The sequence below is a fragment of the Myotis davidii genome, unplaced genomic scaffold (assembly GCF_000327345.1).
Source record: "Myotis davidii unplaced genomic scaffold, ASM32734v1 scaffold624, whole genome shotgun sequence".
Taxonomy (NCBI): domain Eukaryota; kingdom Metazoa; phylum Chordata; class Mammalia; order Chiroptera; family Vespertilionidae; genus Myotis; species Myotis davidii.
The window spans coordinates 63,681-70,496 of NW_006295731.1; the positions used below are offsets into that span (position 1 = coordinate 63,681).

At 35.0% G+C, this 6,816-nt stretch overlaps 1 protein-coding gene across 1 annotated transcript in view; it reads left to right on the top strand.

The window, feature by feature from the left end:
• The window catches only part of IL1RAPL2 (interleukin 1 receptor accessory protein like 2), a 641,810-nt gene that overhangs the window by 51,582 nt on the left and 583,412 nt on the right, over positions 1-6,816 (top strand). The window lies entirely within an intron of this gene.

Consider the following 6,816-nt stretch of genomic DNA (forward strand, 5'->3'; position numbering starts at 1 on the left):
GCCTGCAAGCAAGCCTCATGTTAGTTTCAAGCTGGCTGCCGGCTGCCAGCTTGGCTGACAGTTAATTTGCATATCTTGCTGATTAGCCAATGGGAAGGGTAGCGATCGTATGCCAATTACCATGTTTCTCTTTTATTAGATAGGATGCTCAGTAATTCTACTTCCAGAAATTTTATACATATGTCTAATGACACCAACAGTATCTGAGCATGCCTAATTCCTCAAATTCTTGTTAATACAGTTAATAGTTTTTTTTTTTTCCCAAATGCTTGCTATTTTTCAAGCAGATAAAAGAAACCATGTATCTCAATTGTAGGTTTATTTGCATCTTATTATGATTGGTGTTAAACAAGTTTTCATATAACATGAAACTATTTGCATTTCACTTTTCTGTGAACCATATGTTTACATCTCTTTAACGATGACAGTAACACTTTGGTACAGGTAATCTTTAAATTTCTAAAGTACAATTATTAGACAAAGTAATACAAACCTTCAATTTGCCCTTTAAGAATGAGCTCAGTACCTCAAAATCTAAGGACCCTTTCAGCTCTGACATTCAGCCTCAAAGCAGTAACAGATATAATTAAGTTATATAAGGAGTTAGTATATTTACATCACACTGTTCAAACTATTTGTAATAGGATATAACTAAAATTAGAGAGTTGAGCAAAAATATTGTAATTAAAAACATTTTTTCTACATGTAAATGGTATGCTGTTTGCTTTACCTGTCCTATGTGGAAAACAATAGGATACATTATTCCGGGGTCTGTAACCATTACTGACAGTTCAGTGGACAAGTTCCTCAAGATCATATAGCTTATGTTTACCAGAGCTCTGCTTTCTTGGAGTCAAGGAATTGAGCATATTTCATGAGAGAATAGGACTACATTAGAGTTGCTATATTTTTTAATAGTATGGAGCTTTTCAAGCAACACAGATGTGAAGATTTTGCAGCATAGATCACAGCCACAAAATTGACATTTCTCTTTTGAGTCCCCTGATACAATTTAGTCTTCAGAGGAAAATACAACAAAGGAAACTGCTAGAGTAGAGGAAGCGTCACAGCAACATAAAAGATCATTAGGAGAAAGCACAGCTTTTTAGTATCTATTTGCTAGCCCTATTTCTCAAAACATTTTTAGGAACCTCCCATTACTAATTTTCAACAAAAGTAAGCCAAACAAAAAAGCAGATGGTTTACTTTCATTTCTTTTTGAGCTGTTTAGTTGACTACATTGACTGGGGAAATTTAATTTACTTAGATACAATGGTAGTAGAAAGTGAATTGATCAGTAAATAACCATATTTTAGTAAGTGTCTGCCATGTACTCAGTCCTGTGTAAGATGCTCTGTATAAGATATGAAACCTGTTTTCAGTGAAAGAACATGCAGGATAAAATAGCTGTTCAGCACATATTAGGCATCGTACTAGATCTTTTATACATGTTATCTCATGTAACGCTCAAAATAACCTTGTGTGAGTGGATGCTATTATTTGTATTCAGTGGGAATGAGGCTTAAGGCTTAGAAAAGCAATTAGCCAAAGGAGACATGACTGGTAAATGGAAGAATTAGGATTTGAATTTAGGTCAATCTGGTTCCAAACTTTGTGTTCTTTTAACTAATCATGTTATCAAAGGCTATGAAGATAAATCTAATGCAGTGAAATAATTAGAGAGCACACTATATAAAGCCAAACACCTGTATTTTGAGTGTGTGTGTTGAGTGATTTAGTGTGAGACAGAGCAATTAGAGAATACATCTCATGAAGAAGATGGGCTAGGTTAGGCAGTTTTTTAAAAAAATATATTTTATTGATTTTTTACAGAGAGGAAGGGAGAGGGATATAGAGCTAGCAACATCGATGATTGAGAAACATTAATCAGCTGCCTCCTGCATAACCCCCACTGGGGATGTGCCTACAACCAAAATACATGCCCTTGACCGGAATTGAACCTGGGACCCTTCAGTCCGCAGGCTGACGTTCTATCCACTGAGCCAAACTGGTCAGGGCAGGCAGTTTTGTAATTGGTTTAAAAATAAGGGGAGGACATTCAAGGCAGAGGCAACAATATGAGGAAGACACATGAAATATGTTTTTGGCGATTAATCAACAATTTGAACATGAGGAGTTGTAGAATGTGAAAGTGAATAGGAAGGATAGAGGTAAATTATGGAGGCTCTTGAAAGCTAAGGCACATAGTTTAGGCTTTTTGGACTAGTTAGTAGGGAACCAGATCTAGGCAGATTACTCTGACTGAGGTGTGTTTGTTGGCAGAAACTGGACCTGAAGTTATTGATGTAGTCCCATGTGAGTTAGGTAAGTAGCTTTTCAAATGAAGCATTTGAAAGAGATAGGTTTCTAAAGACATAATTTCTCCAGGCTTTAAATTATTTACATTAGGTCAAATTGATTAACTCTTGGTAAATGGTTACACAGATAGATGGTTAAAGTGAATCCCATGACTAGAGTTATATGTGAGTTAGGGACATCCAAATCACTAGGACTAAATCTAGGACAGTGTTTTTCAAACATTAGTGGGTTATAAATTAGTATTAAATGTTGTGGTTGATATTTTAACTGAAATAAAAAACAGAATATACTAGCATTTTGGATAAGAGAAAGTATATCTGTGATATTTTATTTCAATTGTGTGTATACCAGTATGTGTGCACATGTGCATTGAGTCACAACATAAAATATATTTATTTCTATGTCTTGTGGTAAAAAAAAAAAAGTTTGAAATTTTTTGATGTAGAGCACAACACTGAATTAGATAATCATCTTTTTTTCCTTTAAAGTAAATTATTTCAAATTCTGCATGATTTATTTAAACACTAATTGAAAAACTCCATTATCACTTTCCTGTTCAGAGCATCTTTACCTCTTGCCTGATCCATATCCAATCCCAAACTAAGCTACATGCCTTCACTCTAAAATAATATATGTAGTTTATACCTAAACTACATGCTTTAGCTTTCAACCTTCTCCATAATTTATCTTCACCCTTCCTATGCAACTTCATGTTATGCAGCTTCTTATGTTAACACTATATTAATTAATCCCACAAAACCATACTGGTTGTTCCTTCTTCTAGTGTTCTCATATTGTTGACTCTACCTTGAATGACTTCCCCTTATTTCTCCACAAATCACAAAACTGTCTTTCCAATATATCATATACCCAGTTGCCAGATCAAACTTTCTAAAGCACTTCTGACACATGTCATTTTACTTTTCCAAAAGAAAAAAGATCCTCTGTTTACTTAATATTCAGCAAAGATAGTTGAACACCTAGGAAATGAAACACAACCTCTTTGTTTAGTCAGTTATGCAAAGCCTTCTATATTCTTTCCCCAAACTATTTTCCAACTTTATTGATTACTATAACATCACAGAGACCCCATGGATTAGCTTAACTGTACTATTTGCTTTTTCCAGAACACATGTATTTTTATTTTCTATGCCATTGTTTATGCCGTTCTCTGTTTATTTGCCCTTTTCATCCTTTAAGGCCCATGTCAAATATTAACTCTTCTATCAAGGCCTTTATAAACATGAATCAGCTATGCATTATTATTTTTTCCTATGGATGGTCCCATATACTGTAGTACTTTTTGCTACCCATGAGATATCACATTCTCTCTTATATTAATTGAGTTTATTCCTTTTTCTAGATTTAAAACTCTTGAAAGATTCACTTCTTGTTCACCTTTGCAATGGAAGTAGGGCCTTGCACATGGTAGATGGTCAATAAACTGGCTGGTTAAATAAAAATAGCAAATCCGTGCCATAGTTGAGTATCTTTCTTTCATTAAGCAGAATGACATTATGTAGTTCAGCAAAGTATTTCTATAATATTTTTCTCAGTGTTACTGACAGCATGAGGCAGATTAGATCAGAAGAAAGAGCACCAAGCTGGGCATCAGAAAACCTCAACACTAGCTTTGAATCTCTCACCAAAAATTCTGTCACTTTAATATGCGATTTGATCCCTCTAGCTCTTTTCGCTTAAGGCACTGCTCCTATATAAATGGGATTGGTCTAGTTAACTTGAGGTATTTTCTAACTCTGCAAAACATTTACTCTTAGATTTTTTTTACTGTGCTAATTTCATTTACTCAGTGAATATTTACTGGGTCATCACTTAGGGTTTTTTGTTTGTTTTGTTTGTTTTTGGGTCATCACTTGGGATATAACATTGAATAAAATTAACTATATGCTTTTGTGAGCCTGACATTATGGTAGCAGAGATGAATATAAATAAATTTAGCATAATACAGTAAGGTAGGGATAAGTGATAAAATAAAAATAAAACAAGGCAAAATGAGGGAAAGAAAGGAAAGGCTTCTTTGAAGAGGTCTGTATGAAAATGAGAGACCTGGAGTGAAGAGCATACCAGAGAACTCCTTTGTAAAAGCCCAGAAGTTATAATGTGCTTTGTACTCTGGAGAACCAAAAAGAAAGCTAGTGTGCATGGGTCATAAAGAGAAAGAGGTTGAGTAATAGTAGATGAGTTTAGAAAATGTTATTGACTAATGTTTGTGTCTTCTTAAAATGAACATGCTGAAAGCTAATGACCAATATGATAGTATTTGGAGGTGTGACATTTGAGAAGGAATTAGTTCATGAGGGTGAAGCCATCATGAATGGGATTAGTGCCCTTAGAATAAGAGGCCAGAGAGCTCCCTTGCCCCTTCTGCCATGTGAGGACACAATGAAAATATGACTATCTATAAATTAGGAAGTGAGCACTTAATAGACACTTGATCTTGGACCTCCAGCCTTCAGAACTATGAAAAACAAATTTCTGATATTTATAAGCCACCCAGTCTATGGACATTTTTTTATAGAAGCTTGAATACACTGAGGCGGAATGGCACTAAATCATATTGAGCCTACTCAATAGGGTAAAGAGTAAGAAAGTTATCAAGCACATTTTTGTCTGGTTTGAGAATCATGGCTATGTGGGTCTTATAAAATAAGTTGGGAAGTTTTCAGAAAAAATATTTTTCTGAAATTATTTGCATAAAATTGACATTATTTCTTTTCTTAAAAGTTTTATAGAATTCACAGTGAAACTATCTGAGCCTACACGTAGAAGTATTCTTTATGGGAAAATTTTGGAGATGAATTTAATATATGTGATGATATGGGAATATTCTGTTTTTCCATTTTATCTTTCTTCAGTTCTGGGAAATATAGTCAGTAATATTGTGATAAATTTTCACATTGATAGATAATTATTAGAATTAGTGGGATGATCACATTTAAGAAATGCATATGTCAGATCACTATATTGTACACTTTAAATTACTATAAATAATATGGTAAATGTGTTTTAAAGAAATTTTTGTTTCACCTAAGTTTTTAATTGGCTTAAAGTCATTCATAATATTGCCTAATCCTTATTCTATCTGTAAGATTTATAATTCCCATCCCCTCTTTCTTCCTGGTATTGGTAATTTATGTCTGTTTTTGGCATCAATCTTGCTAGAAGTTTATCAATTTTAATTATCTTTTGTAGGTAAAGGGATTGAAAAGTACATATTGGTAATTAAAAAAAATAGTTCTGGGGATGTAAAGTATAGCATAGGATAGGAAATATAGGTAATAGCTTTGTAATAAATATGTATGGTGCAGGTTGAGTACTGGAAATATCAGGGTTAACACTTTGTAAAGCATATGGTTGCCTAACCACTATGCTGAATACCTGAAACTACTATAAAATAACGAGAGGCCTGGCGTACTGGTGGGGTCCCTCGCCTTAGCCTGCAGGGATCAGGCAGAAACCAGCTCTCCAAAATCCCCCAAGGGATCATGGATTGGGAAACCACCAGTGTACCCTAGGGCAGGGGACGGACTGAAGAAGGGCTCCAGAGTAAGTCTGGCCCATCTTGCCCAGTCCTGATTGGTGAGACCCTAGCATCAAGCTAACCTACCAGTAAGAATGTCTGCCCCCTGGTGGTCAGTGCACATCATAGCGACAGGTTGAACAATTGAATGAATGGTCAGACAATTAGCATATTAGGCTTTTATGATATAGGATATTGAATGTAAACTGTAATTGAAAAATTTAAAAAATTACAAATAATAACAATTATCCTTTCAGATAAGCAATTCGAAGCTTTATTTATTTTTATTATTTTTTATTGTTTAAAGTATTACATATGTCTCCTTTTTCCTCCATTGACCCCTCCCTGGCCACTCCCACTCACTAGGACAAGCATGTACTACCCAGGTGTCCATGCCCATTGCTTTTGCTAATATACATGCATATAGGTCCTTTGGTTGATCTCTTACACCCACCATTCTCCTGTCTTCCCTCTGAGGTTTGATGGTCTGTTTGGTGTTTTTCTGTCTCTGGATCTATTTTTGTTCATCAGTTTATGTTGTTCATTATAATTCACAAATGAGTGAGATCATGTGATATTTATGTTTCTCCAACTGGCTTATTTTGCTTACAAAATGCTCTCCAGGCCCATCCATGCTGTTGCAAATAGTAAAAGTTCCTTCTTTTTTATAGCAGGGTGGTGTTCCATTGTGTAGATGTACCACTGTTTTCTAATCCACTCATCTGCTAATGGGCACTTAGGGTGTTTCACAATCTTAGCTATTATAAACTGTGCTCCTATGAACATACAGGTGCATATATTCTTTCTTATTGGTGATTATGATTTCTTGGTATGTAGTCCTAGAGGTGGGATTACTGGGTAATATGGGAGTTCCATTTTTAACTTTTTGAGGAAATTCCATACTGTCTTCCACAGTGGCTGCACCAGTCTGCATTCCCACCAGCAGTGCACGAGGG